This window comes from Monodon monoceros, unplaced genomic scaffold (assembly GCF_005190385.1).
Source record: "Monodon monoceros isolate NGI ecotype Baffin Bay Population unplaced genomic scaffold, NGI_Narwhal_1 Super_Scaffold_16, whole genome shotgun sequence".
Taxonomy (NCBI): Eukaryota; Metazoa; Chordata; class Mammalia; order Artiodactyla; family Monodontidae; genus Monodon; species Monodon monoceros.
Genome location: NW_021703772.1, coordinates 108160973 through 108174591, shown reverse-complemented (window position 1 = coordinate 108174591; position 13619 = coordinate 108160973). Strand labels below are relative to the sequence as shown.

General features: G+C 40.6%; 1 protein-coding gene across 6 annotated transcripts in view; it reads left to right on the top strand.

Moving 5' to 3' along the window:
• Positions 1–2798: 2798 nt before the first annotated feature.
• The window catches only part of WDR33 (WD repeat domain 33), a 101571-nt gene continuing 90750 nt past the window's right edge, over positions 2799–13619 (top strand). For all 6 annotated transcript variants that reach the window (XM_029224531.1, XM_029224533.1, XM_029224529.1 and 3 more), the window contains exon 1: positions 2799–2934. The gene's annotated coding sequence lies outside the window, so the exon portion shown is untranslated. The remainder of the gene's footprint in view (positions 2935–13619) is intronic.

Genomic DNA, 13619 nt, shown 5'->3' with positions numbered 1-13619 from the left:
GCTATGGCTAACACCACTTGTTGCACTTGGATTGACACTTCTGAAGAAGTTGAGACTCAGCTACATAAGATCAGCGAACAAGCCAGTTGTCTTAAGACAGTGACTCCTTCAATGGGGTCTTTCTCTGACTTATTTGATTCTGATTGATTTGGGTCTTGGGGATCATGGCTCCAAAGTACATGCCAGATATTGGGAATTATCCTGCTTTTGATAATCATAGTAGTCTTCCTGAGGCTTGGTATTCTCTCAAAACCTTCAAATGCATGTTTGCAATCACTAACCAGAGAGCAAAAGATCTCCCTAAAACTAGAACATCAGAAAAGGAACAAAGAGAATGACTGACTTAAAGAACATGAACCCAATGTAGCGACCTGTAAACACCACAGAGAGGTCCAGGAGGTCCAGGCGTTAAGACTCTGTGCTCCCAATGCAGGGGGCATGGGTTTGATCTCTGGTCAGGGAATTAAGAGGTTATTTCTCATTACATACATGTATTTATAAGCCACATGACATGGCCAAAAAAAAGAAAAAAAGAAAGTGTTTGGGGGGAATTGATAAAAACAAGACAACAGGCCCAAAATGGAGTCACTTATGCTAAGCCCCACCTCATCAAACTGAGACTTAATTACAGTTTCAGCTCTCCCAGAAATGCAATCTTAAACCAGTCAATCAGGAATCACATAATCAGCTCTAGTTAAGTAACCTGACTGATAACCCCAGCCCTTAAAGCAAAGTGACCAATCTACTTTTTGCTAGTAGAACTTCCTTGTTCCTGGACCCTTCTGCCTATACTCTCCTTGGAGCTCCTTTCCATCTGTTAGATTGGATGCTGCCTGATTCATGAATCATTGAATAAAACCAATAAGATCTTTAAAATTTACTCAGTCGAATTTTGTTTTTTAACACTACCCTGGAGTAAAATCCTTCTTTCCTAAATCTTTGCTTGTTGCTTCCAAGTTTCTGATAATCCCTGCCTTCCTGGAACTGAAGGAATGAAGATTAAACTTTTGGCTCCTGGGGAGGTGTGGGGTTCTGATATTTGTTAATAATGCCCAGTGAACTTCCAAGCCTAGTCCAAAAAAATGGAAAGAGAAAGAATTCCTAAATGACGTATGATGTTAATCAATCAACAGGAATTTGTAAACTGTAATTGTTAACAAATAGAGATTCATTTAATAATAATTTAATATACCATGTCAGTAACCTGTTACTGCTTTAAAAAAACACACCCTTTCCCCCTCAGTGATTACAAAAACAGAACACAATAGTCGTCCTTAATCCCACCATATTATTTCCTTAGGTTATTTCTCATTACATACACATATTTATAGTTCTTCATATTCATGTTCCACTAAAATCAGATAATAAGCATTTCTGATATCATAAAAACGTTGTATAGATACTCTGTAATGTACAGATACTCTGCCATTATTTAGCCATTCCCTGCTATTGGACATTTAAGTTGCTCCCTTTTTTTTTTCTATCATCAATAATACTTAAATGAAGTTTTGTATATATATATTTTTCACACTTCTGTGACCATCCTTAGAATAGATTCTTAGAAGAGGAATTAGAGGCAAAAGTAATAAATATTTTTAAGATTCTTGATTCATACTGCCAAATTACTTTCCTAAAGTTAGAAGACAACTTTTTTGTTTTGAAGTTGTATTCTGAACTTCATATAAGTGGAATCATCCGTGTCCTCTTTTGTGCCTGATTTAACAGTATCTGTGATATTCATCCAGTTTGTTGCATTTATCAGTAACTACAGGCGTACCTTGTTTTATTGCGCTTCACAGATATTGCATTTTTTTCCCTACAAATTGAAGGTTCGTGGCAAGCCTGCATTGTCAGATGATGGTTAGCATATTTTAGCAATAAAGCATTTTGAAATTAAGGTATGTATTTCTTTTAGACTTAGTGCTATTTCACACTTAATAGACTAAGTACAGTGCAAACATAAACTTATATGCACTGAGAAATGAAAAAAAAAATCGTGACTCACTTTACTGCAATATTGGCTTTATTACGGTGGTATGGAACTGAACACGCAGTACCTCCGAGGTATGCCTGAATTTCCTGTCGCTACACAGTAGCCCACTGCATGACCACACCACAATTTATTTACCAGTACAACTGCTGATGGACATTGGGGTTCCCAGTGTTTGGTTATTACAAAAAAAGCTGCTACGAACATTCCCGTGCAAGCCTCTGGTGGACGCATGCACTCAGTCCTCTTGGAGGGGAACTGCTGAGTCTCAAGGGAGGGCTTAGTTTCAGTGCTGGAAACAGTTTACCAAAGTGGTCGTACCCTAGGGCTCAGTTTTTATAACTTGGTCTCCACTCAGTGAGGAAAGGCGATAACTCAGAGGCACCGGGAACGCGCGAACTCTGTGTGCTTGACTCAGCTCGGCGCTTTCCTTCAAATTCTTAAGATATACCCCCAATTCCACGGAAGAATAAACAGACTTAGCAACTGCAGCACCGCCCCCGAACAAATTTCTCATTCACTTTTCGACAACAGGGTACTTCTGAGAGCATCAAGGTTAGCTCACAATGTGAAAAAAGTACGGCAGCACCACCCTCTCCCGGTCCCTCCTCCGGCTGCGGCTCCGTCCTCGTCTCAGCTGGAACAAAGGAGTCGCTCAGCTAAGCCGCGTGGGGTTGCGGTCAGGCCCCGCCTCTCACCTATGCACAGGCGCAGATTGAGCCCTAGGGGGCCCGGCGGCCCCGGCGCGCGTGACGTAGTAGCGTACGCCGGTGCGTGATGACGCAGGGCGTGCGCTCGGTGGCTCATAGGGGAAGATGGCGGCTGCTCTTTTGGAGGAGTGGGATTGAGAGGGGAGGGAGGAGGCCAGACAGGAGAGACACTCGTGACTGTGAAGACGAACATTTCGCTCGCTAGTCATTAGGAGCTCTGCTCAGCGCCACAGGGTGAGTGCGGCGGCGGCACGGGACCGCTCGCCTGCAGCAGGCGGCGGCACTCTCCGCCATTTTCATGCTCGGCCGTTGCGTGCTTTGGGGGCCTGGGGGGTGCCTGGGGATGGGTTGGAAGAGCTGGGAGGATCGATCTCCCGAGGGCTCTTTGAGGCGGGTTCGGGCCTTAGGGGACGGGGCTGGAGGCTTGAGGCAGACCGGGAAAGGCAGGCATGGTAGGACCAAGGCCCTGACTGGGGACCGGTGGCGACGAGAAGACGTAGGTAGGGTAGGCCACGGAGAAAACTGGGAAGTTTGGAGGAGGGAAGCGCGTTAAAACTGGAATTTGGGGCGGGAGTGGAAGGGGTTGGGCCGAGAGTGGAATGGAGTGTAGTTTTGAGTGGTTGGGTGAAGGGGTCACGGGAAGTTAGTTAATGGGAAACCTGTAAAACGGCGGAAGGTTTAGCCTCGTTATTATCGTGGCTGGAAGTTGGTATTTTAACAGGGATAAGTCCACAGCTTGACAGGCAGAAATCCCCTGCTCCTTTGGAATAGCTACATTAGTATTTTGTTTGGTTTAGATCGTGGTCCCTGCAAGTGTCCCTTAAGAACTCCCTGCACGTTTCCTATTTTAAGACTTCTGGCAACTAGATATTTAGGCTCTTAGAAGGCATTCTCTTTTTTTTACGGAAAGGAAGAAACTGGTTACTTGGTTGTAAACCCTAGTGGTTGGTGGTCCTTCCGGAGAAAGGAGAAGGAGGCGGGTCGATAGGGAATTCCATAATTGGACCTGTTTAAATCAAGTCAGAAAAGCACGGATTATTTGTAGAAAGCCTGTCAAGAATGTTTTGAAGTAATTTCCACGCAGATGACATACAGTTGACTGTTCGGGAAATTTCGAAGACGAGTATGAACAAAAAGCCTATGTTAAAAGGAATACCTCTTGGGAGCACTGAGTTGACTTTCAAGTACACTCTGGAGATTCAGTGCACGCAGCATTTTTTGCCTGTGAACGTGATGCAGTGGTAGAGCTGTTTAATTTAAACAAAACTTTTAGAGACTGTTAGTTAAAAGGAAACATGTTCATTCTTCCCCTGATGGCATTTTTCTGTTCCTAATCTTAATTGCTTTTGACACCTATCTTTTTGTTTTTTACTCCTATCTTTTATAACCATAAGATACCTTTGCACTTTTTAATTGGTCTCCTTGCCTAGAAGGCGGTAAAATATCGGTTTCAGTTTGTGTTGAGATGTCTAGTTCCGTATTTGGCCTTTTTTCTTGAAGTTTAGGGAAAATTTTTCTTTGTGTATATGGGGGAAGAATTTTCATAGAAAGTTGGCCTTACATCACAGTACTTTAGGAAAAAATAAATCCTTATCCCTGAAGTTGATGGCTTAACCTGCATTCTTAGGTTGGTGAAAAATACTAAGACGACAGATTTTGCCATCACAGTTTTACCCCAACCTAAGGCTTTAATTATACTTTTAGTAACCACTTAAGGTGCTTATTCAAAGCTCTCTTTGCTAAGTAATAAGTCCGTATATTTTTCACACTACTTTGGGAAAAACGTGCTATTTGATTATTGCTGAAGTTCGAACTGTTTCATATTTCAGAGTAAGAAAGAAGAAGGTAAGGTAAAATAAAGCTTTGTAACTGTAACAAATATATTGACAAAGCTATCACTGAAAGCTTTTCACTTAAGAATCTATTTATGTAATCCTTTTGAGGTTGCTCAGCCAAAAAAAAAAAGAAAAAAGGACTTTTAGATAAAGTAGTATTCATTAGCTAGAGCCTGCACATTAGAAATCTTCATTATCAAAGTATGTTTAATTAAATGTCATAAACTTACCAGTTGTTTAAGCATTCCAGATTTGTTGTTTAAGACTCCAGATTGTCATAGTTTTCTGCCAAACATTATTCCAGGATTTTGTGTTGAAACTGTTGCTTGTAATTCCAGGATTTTATTTGCGTTGAAACTTTTGCTTGTGCTGAAACTTTTTCTTTTGGAATAGTGGAAGTATTTCTGAGACTCTTAAGTATGTATAGTATTGGAAAATCTTTACATTACTCTCATCCTTTCTGGCCCTAGAACATTTTAGTATTTTCTGGTAGTGACTGACTTTATAACGTTTGTATTGCACCTTATGTTCATAACTTGAGTGGTTGTAAATTCCCAGAGCTGGGTAGTATTGTAAAGGCCGTGGGTTTTAGCACTAGACAGACCTAGGTTTGAATGCCAGGCTCACCACTAACTAGCTTTTCTACATTTGGTCATTTACACTCTCTGAACTTGAGTTTTCTTATATATAAAAATGTTAATTATAGTACTTATTTCAAAGGTAAAAGAAAGTGTCTAGTACATAGTAAGCATTCAGTAATTTTTGGCATTTTTCTTTCTGTGACTTTAATTGATGAGGTCACTTTTTTTTTAATTGAGGTATTACTTTCAGGTGTACAACATAATGATTCGCTATTAGTGTATATTGCAAAATGATCATCACAATAAGTCCGTCACCATACATAGTTACAATTTTGTTTTCTTGCCATGAGAACTTTTAAGATCTACTCAGAAACTTTTAAATATGAAGTATAGTGTTATTAACTGTAGTCACGATGTCATGTGTTACATCCTTATAACTTATTTATTTTAGAATTGGAAGTTTGCACCTTTTGGCCCCCCTTCATCCATCTTGCCCATTCCTACCTTCCCCATTTTCACTGTTTAAAAACGAACTCAAATATCTTTGTTGAAAACTTACTGATAATCTCATTCCTCTGGTAAACTGATTACTCCTTTCCCTGTGTTATTAAAGAATTTTGTGTATATCTCTCTTAATGTATTTTGATTGAAGCAGTATCTTTTCCATTACTTTGTCAGCGCTTTGAAGGCAGATGTTTCAGAGCCTTATATTTTTTGTGTATTCATAAAGCCTAAGCATTATAAAAATGGATGAATGATTGATTTTTCTACAAAAATTCTCTTCATGACTCTGTTGGGATCCATATTTCACACAGACCTCGTTTATTATTCTGCTCCTTGGCTCTTACTGGTGACCTCTTTCACACTATGCATATCTTGTCCATTCCTCAACATCCAACTAAATCTCTTCCCATTAGTGAGGTCTTCAGTGAGTATTTATTTATTTACAGCTGTCTCTCCGGTTAATCTAAGGTCTGTGTGACTGCCTTCATACTACCGGGCACTATGCCTTAACGGTTTTGAACAGATTGTTGGATGGGTTGACAAATGCCCAACTGTGCTTGAAGGCTGACTTTGTTACAGGCACTTGCTCTATTTACTGTCCCACTTAGTAAGATACTTCTAAGGAGCAATTTCCCTTTATTTGTATGTGGGATAATCTGGTAACTTTTTTCCTATCTTTTTATGTTAGGAGAAACTGCAAACATCCAGAAAAGTTGAAAGAGTAACACAGTGAACACCTGTTGCCTTTCATTTAGATTTATCTGTTACTAACATTTAACCATTTTGCTTTAGTTCTCAGTATACCTCTCCCCACAGCAACCAGTTGAAATTAAACATAGATATCATGCTGTTTGTCCCCTGAATACCTCAGGATGGATCTCTTTAAAGTAATGCCATTTTTCTACACTTCATGTATTTTTATTGCAAACTAGCCTCCCGCTAAGACTGTATAAAAACAGTAACCATTATTATGCTTAAGACAGTTAGCATTAAGTCTCTGGCATGGACTTTTTAAAGAATGTTCCACATTTGGGATTTTCTGATTAAATGATTAAAATGGCATTTAACTTATTTCTCTATTTTAAAAATTTCCTGTAAATTGGACGTTAGATCTAGAGAGGTTTGATTAAATTTGGGTCAGATATTTTTGGCAAAAATACTTCATAGATGATGATATGTAATTTACATTGTGTTACATCAGGAAGGACAGAATGTCTGGTTCTCCTGTTTCTAGTGATCAATAAGGTGGTGAGGATTACCAGATGTTAGTTTGCCCCATTGTTTACTATGCTAAGTTTACTTGGTTAGTGTGGTGTCCATCAGGTTTCTTCGTTGAAAAGGTACATTTTCCCCGTCATTTGGTGGTTGATTGTTGGCCTAGTCATTTATTTAATTGGGGGTTATGAAAATTAAATGAGTGAACTTTCTACAAAAATTCTCCTCATGGCTCTGTTATTTCTTTACATTTATTAGCTGTTTTCTGTATAAAAAAAAAAAAAGAGCTTCCCCCTCTTTCATGTTTTAAACTTACAAAAAAATTTTTATTATTTATTTGGTTGCACTGGGTCTTGGTTGCGGCAGGAGGGCTTCTTAGTTGCCACTCACCAACTCCTTAATTGCAGCACGTAGGCTCCTTAGTAGCCGCACGCGAACTCTTAGTTGTGGCATGCATGTGGGATCTAGTTCCCTGACCAGGGATTGAACCTGGGCCCCCTGCATTGGGAGCGCGGAGTCTTATCCACTGCACCACCAGGGAAGTCGCTCTGCTTAAACTTTTAAATTTTGAAATAAATACGAACTTACAGAAGAGTTGGAATACTAGTACAAAGAACTCTCATACTTTTTCATCCCTGTTCACCAGTTGTTAACTTTTTGTCACATTTGCTTTATCCCTCCTTCCCTCCATCCCTTCTTTTTACCCATCCCATGTTTTTGGTTGTTTTTTGGCTGTGCTGAGCAGCTTGCGGGATCTTAGTTCCCCAACCAGGGATTGAACCCAGGCCATGGCAGTGAAAGCACCTAGTCCTAACCACTGGGCTCCCTGGGAATTCCCGCCAGCCCATGTATTTTTTCTGAACCATCTGGAGTCCTTCACAGACACCATGCATCTTTCCCCTAAGCACACCATTCTCTTAAATACCCACAATATTAACAAATTCTACGCATTTAACATTTATACAGTATTTGATATTCAAATTTCATATTCCAGTTTCTCTAGTTGTCTCAATAATGTCCCTTATAGAGTTTTTTCCCCCCTGTCATTTAGGATCCAACCTAAAATTGAACATTGTATTTGATTGTCATATTTCTTTAGTTTTTAATCAAGACCAGTTCTGTGGTCTTTTTTTCTTTAATGATTGTTTTTGTGTGTGTGTGTGGTACGTGGGCCTCTCACTGTTGTGGCCTCTCCTATTGCGGAGCACAGGCTCCAGATGCACAGGCTCAGCGGCCATGGCTCACGGGCCTAGCCGCTCCGCAGCATGTGGGATCTTCCCGGACCGGGGCACGAACCCGTGTCTCCTGCATCGGCAGGCGGACTCTCAACCGCTGCGCCACCAGGGAAGCCGTAATGACATTTTTTTAGAGTATAGTCTATTAGTTTTGTTTTCGTTTTTGGAGAATTACTAATCCTGTTTTTTGGTATGTTAGTTGTAGTTGTTACTGTTTTTTTAAAAAATTTATTTTATTTATTTAATTTTGGCTGTGTTGGGTCCTCGTTGCTGCACGTGGGCTTTCTCTAGTTGCAGCGAGCCGGGGCTACTCTTCGTTGCAGTGCACGGGCTTCTCATTGAGGAGGCTTCTCTTGTTGCGGAGCACGGGTTCTAGGTGCGCAGGCTTCAGTAGTTGTGGCTCTTGGGCTCAGTTGCTCCGCGGCATTTGGAATCTTCCCGGACCAGGGCTGGAACCCGTGTCCCCTGCATTGGCAGGCGGATTCTTAACCACTTCGCCACTGGGGGAGCCCCTGTTATTGTTTTTGATGCTTAAGTTGTTCCAGATTTGGCCAGTGTGAGTCCCTCTTTGAGCTGGTTTTTGTGTCACTTTTTTTTTTTTTGGCTGTGCCATGCGGCTTCCAGGGATCTTAGTTCCCCTACCACGGAACAAACCCATGGCCCCTGCAGTAGAAGTGCAGAGTCCTAAACATTGGACCGCCAGGGAATTCCCTCTTGTGTCCTTTTTGACTGAGCCTGATTAATCTCTGAGGGCTTTCTTGGTTTTTGCAAAACAGAATAACCCAGGTTTTTCTTGTATTTTCCTTTCTTCTTGTTTTTTATATTTTTCTATTTCTCCAGAAAGCCCCGCTTTCTTTTGAGGGAAAATGATATTTATAAATTAAAATTTGAGTGCTAGGTAGTATATGCGCTGTTACTAGAGTGTCTTTGCTTCTAGGCTCCTTTCAGTGGACAGAGCTAGGAAACATGTTTTCAAAAATCATCAGTTTATATTATAACGTTATTATTGGGATTTGCTACAAAGAAACTAGATTCAGTTTACATCCTGCTGAGTGCAGTTAATTTCTTTTCAGTCCTTTTTTTCCTTAGAATGTACTCTACTAAAAATGAACAGAGAACTGTGTTCAAAAGTTACAGTACTTCATTGTGGTTTCAATTTGCATTTCTCTGATGATTAATGATGTTGAGCATCTTTTTCATATGCTTGTTGGCCATTTGTATATCATCTTTGGAGAAATGTCTCTTCAAGCCCTTTGCCCCAATTTTAAGTGAGTTACTTGATTTTTTTTGTTGCTGAGTTGTAGGAGTTCTTTATATATTCTGATAAAATCTGATAAATCTGATAAATCCTTATCAGATTTGCAAATATTTTCTCCCATTCTGTAGGTTGCCTTTTCACTCTGTTGATTGTATCCTTTACTGCACAAAAGTTTTTGAGATTGATATAGTCCCATTTATGTGTGTGGGACCCTTGTTTTTTCCTAACAATACATTCAAGAAATCATTCCAGGGACTTCCCTGGTGGTGCAGTGGTTAAGAATCCGCCTGCCAATGTGGGGGACACGGGTTCAATCCCTGGTCCGGGAAGATCCCACATGCCGCGGAGCGGCTGGGCCCGTGAGCCATGGCCGCTGAGCCTGCGTGTCCGGAGCCTGTGCTCCGCAACGGGAGAGGCCACAACAGTGAGAGGCGCGCATACCGCCAAAAAAAAAAAAAAAAATTATATATATAGTATGGGTATTCCATGATTAACTAGTCTTCTACTCAATAGACATGGGTGGTTTCCAGTCTTTTGTTATTAAAAACAGTGCTCCATTGAAAAACCTTATGCATATGTGTTTGTGCATGTGTGAGCACATGTGTAGGGATAAATTCATGGAAGTGGGATTGCTTGGTCAAAGTAGGTGCAGTATCAGTGTGTGAATATGGTGGTTTCTTTCGCACCAAACCACCACTTGTATTATCATAGTTTTTTTTTTATTTTTTATAAATTTATTTATTTTTGGGTGCATTGGGTCTTCACTGCTGATCGCGGGCCCTCTCCAGCTGCGGTGAGCAGGGGCCACTCCTTGCCACCGCACGTGGGCCTCTCATTGCGGTGGCCTCTCCTGTTGCGGAGCGTGAGCTCTAGGCACGTGAACTTCAGCAGCCGTGGCACGCAGGCTCAGTAGTTGTGGCATGCGGGCTCAGCAGCCGTGGCTCGCTGGCTCTAGAGCGCAGGCTCAGCAGCTGCAGCACATGGGCCTAGCTGCTCCGCGGCATGTGGGATTCTCCCGCACCAGGGCTCGAACCTGCATCCCCTACATTGGCAGGAGGATTCCTGACCACTGTGCCACCAGGGAAGCCTTATCATAGTTTTTGCCTTCTTGAGTTTTGTTGCTTCTCAGTAAACGATGAGTCATTCTGTAGCATGCGTAGCAACGAGAGTTTAAAATCACTAATTTGTCCCTTTTTGATAATTTTCATGTGATATATATTCCTGGGATGATTCACCATTACCTATAATAGTGGTTTATGTCCTTTTTGGACCCCATAGGAATCTTATGAAAGTTTTATACTTCTTCCCATTATAAAAAATGTGAGTATCCATGTTAGAATTCTGCATGGAACTGTGAGGTGGAGAGGTAATTTAAATCCTTTTGCCCATTTATGTATCCATAGACCCCAGTTAAGGCCTCCTGCTTTATTCGATACATATGAACTCTTGTGTCTAGATTGGCATAACACATTTCAGAATCTAGCCCCACTGTATGAACTCAGGTTTTCAGCTTCTTCCTCTGCTGCTCCCTCTCCCCACTACCCTGTCCTTGAACCATTTTAAAAAAACTTGAGTACACCTAATAGAACTAATGGAATGTTGTGGGGTTGGCCAAAAAAGTTCGTTCAGGTTTTCCCATAAGATGTTATGGAAAAACCTGAACGAACCTTTTTGGCCAACCCAATATGTCAATTATATCTCAAAACAAAAACCCAAAAAGTAGTTCTCTTTTACTTCTACTTACTGTTTCCTCTGCCTGGAATTGCTCCTCTTCCCCTTCTCCACTTGGTGTATACTTTCTTTTATTACCCTTATAAGTTAGTTAATCTGAAACTTTTGTTTCACATCAGTGCTCCCCCACTCAGTTCTTGTTTCTTCCCATGGCATTCTCTCTCATAGCAAAATATGTAAAGTACGTGGATAGGAAGATTCAGTATGGTCAAGATGTCATTTCTTCCCAGCTTGATCTATAGATTCAACATGCTCCCAGTCAAAATCCCAGCAAGTTATTTTGTAGATGTTGATAAACAAACAAAGTTCCTTTTAGTCAGATAAGTTTCATCAATGCCTGTTAAATGAATGGTTACTAGAGAACAGAATATTCACACAATTCTAAAGTATTACCCTACGGTATTAAACATTTTAGATATACACAAAGTTGAAGAAAGAAGTTAATACCATTTATTTGCCTCCTAAATTCAACATTTGTTATAGTTTTGCTGTATTTTCTTGCTAGGGCTGATATATCAAAATACCACAGACTGAGTGGCTAAACAATAGACATTTATTGTCTTACAGTTCCAGATAGAGGTTAGATGTCTGAGATCAAGGTGTCAGCAGGGCCATGGTCCCTCTGAAGGTGCTAGGGACAGATCTGTTCCAGACCTTTCCTACCTAGATTTTGGTAGTTCCTTGGCCTGTGCCAGCATAACTCCAATCTTTACATTTGTCCAAATTTCCCCTTTTTATAAAGACACCAATCATATTGAATTACTGGCCCACCCTACTCCAGTATGACTTCATCTTAACTAATGATATCTGCAACGACCCTGTTTCCCAGTAAGGTACGGGGTGGTGGTGGTGTTGAAGACTTTACCATGTGAATTTTGAGGGGATGTAATTCAACCAGTAACAATCTGTCTCTATATACATACAGACATACATACATACTTTTTAACCATTTGAGAGTAATTGCATACATGACAAATGACGCTTTAGCATGCAGTATCAACATGCAGTAACACATCTAAGAAAATTCGCCATAATTTCCTAATATTATGTAATATATGGTCCACATTCAAACAGTCTTTTTTTTTTTTTCCAAACAGTGTTTAATAGCTGGGTTTTTTCCCCAAACCAGACAATCATTTGGTTGTCTCCTTGGACATGTTTAACTGGAGCAGTCCTTTTGCTCTTTTATTTTTTATATATATACTTTTTTTAAATTTTAAGACTTACAGTGTCGCAGTTGCAGAACAAGCCTCTGTGCTCTGCCAACCTGATTAAGACTAGTTGAAACCACCATTTGCTTTCTCTGTCCAAGAGTCTTAATACAGAAGGCATGTCTCTTGATGGACAGTTAAGAGGGCTGTTATATTTTCTCTGTTATAGTTGTTCTGGAGAATGGACTTTATCTCTGTACGTCTTAAGGGTTGCCCTCTTACCTCTAAATGTTTATTTTGTATATGCTACACATTCTGTATTTTAAATTAGATCATTGCAAACAGACCCTTTTAATTTGGTGAAAATTCTCTTAGCTCATTACCTGTAATACAGAAACACAAAAATTGTTTGTTCTGTGAGCAAATACTGTGTTTGCTGTACTTCTCCACTGTATAGTTAATATTTTTTCTTTTGTAAGTATCTTGGAAACTGTGTAAATATACTGTTTGTTCTCAAAGTTTTAGCATCCATTGGTAGACTCTGTAATAGCAACTATTAATGGGTGTTCCAATGATAATTTTCTGTTAGCATATATTTTAACATATATTTATTACCATTTTCATGTGTGCTAGGCTGTATGCAAGGCACTGAGAATATAGAGATTAGAAACATTCCGTCTTTGCCTACAAGGAATTTATAGTTTAGACAGAAAGGCAGATACGTGGTTTTTACCAGTATGATACATGCTTTTCCATGATTATGCATAATATACTTTAGAAGTGCAGACTACTGAATAAATTGAGTGTAATAAATAAGCATAAATTTATAAAAGTAATTAAGAACACTGGTATTGGGCTTCCCTGGTGGCGCAGTGTTTGAGAGTCAGCCTGCCGATGCAGGGGACACGGGTTCATGCCCCGGTCCGGGAAGATCCCACATGCCGCGGAGCGGCTGGGCCCGTGAGCCATGGCCGCTGAGCCTGCGTGCTCGGAGCCTGTACTCCGCAACGGGAGAGGCCGCAACAGTGAGAGGCCCGCGGACTGAAAAAAAAAAAAAAAAAAAGAACACTGGTATTAGGAATATGCCAACAAAGGTTGTGAGAATGTTTGGCAAACTTAGAGATTTCAGAATAGCATTTAAAACAAAAAACAGAAAAACACTACTCCTAGCTCCTTATACAGACCTTCTTGTCTGTTGTGGACAACTTGGAAAAACCCATGGTGTAAAGAAGACAACAAGGGCCTTCCCTGGTGGTACAGTGGTTAAGAATTCGCCTGCTAGTGCAGGGGACACGGGTTCGATCCCTGGTCCGGGAATATCCCACATGCCGCAGAGCAACTGAGCCTTGTGCTCTAGAGCCTGTGAGCCACAAGTACTGAGCCCTTGTGCCACAACTACTGAAGCCCGT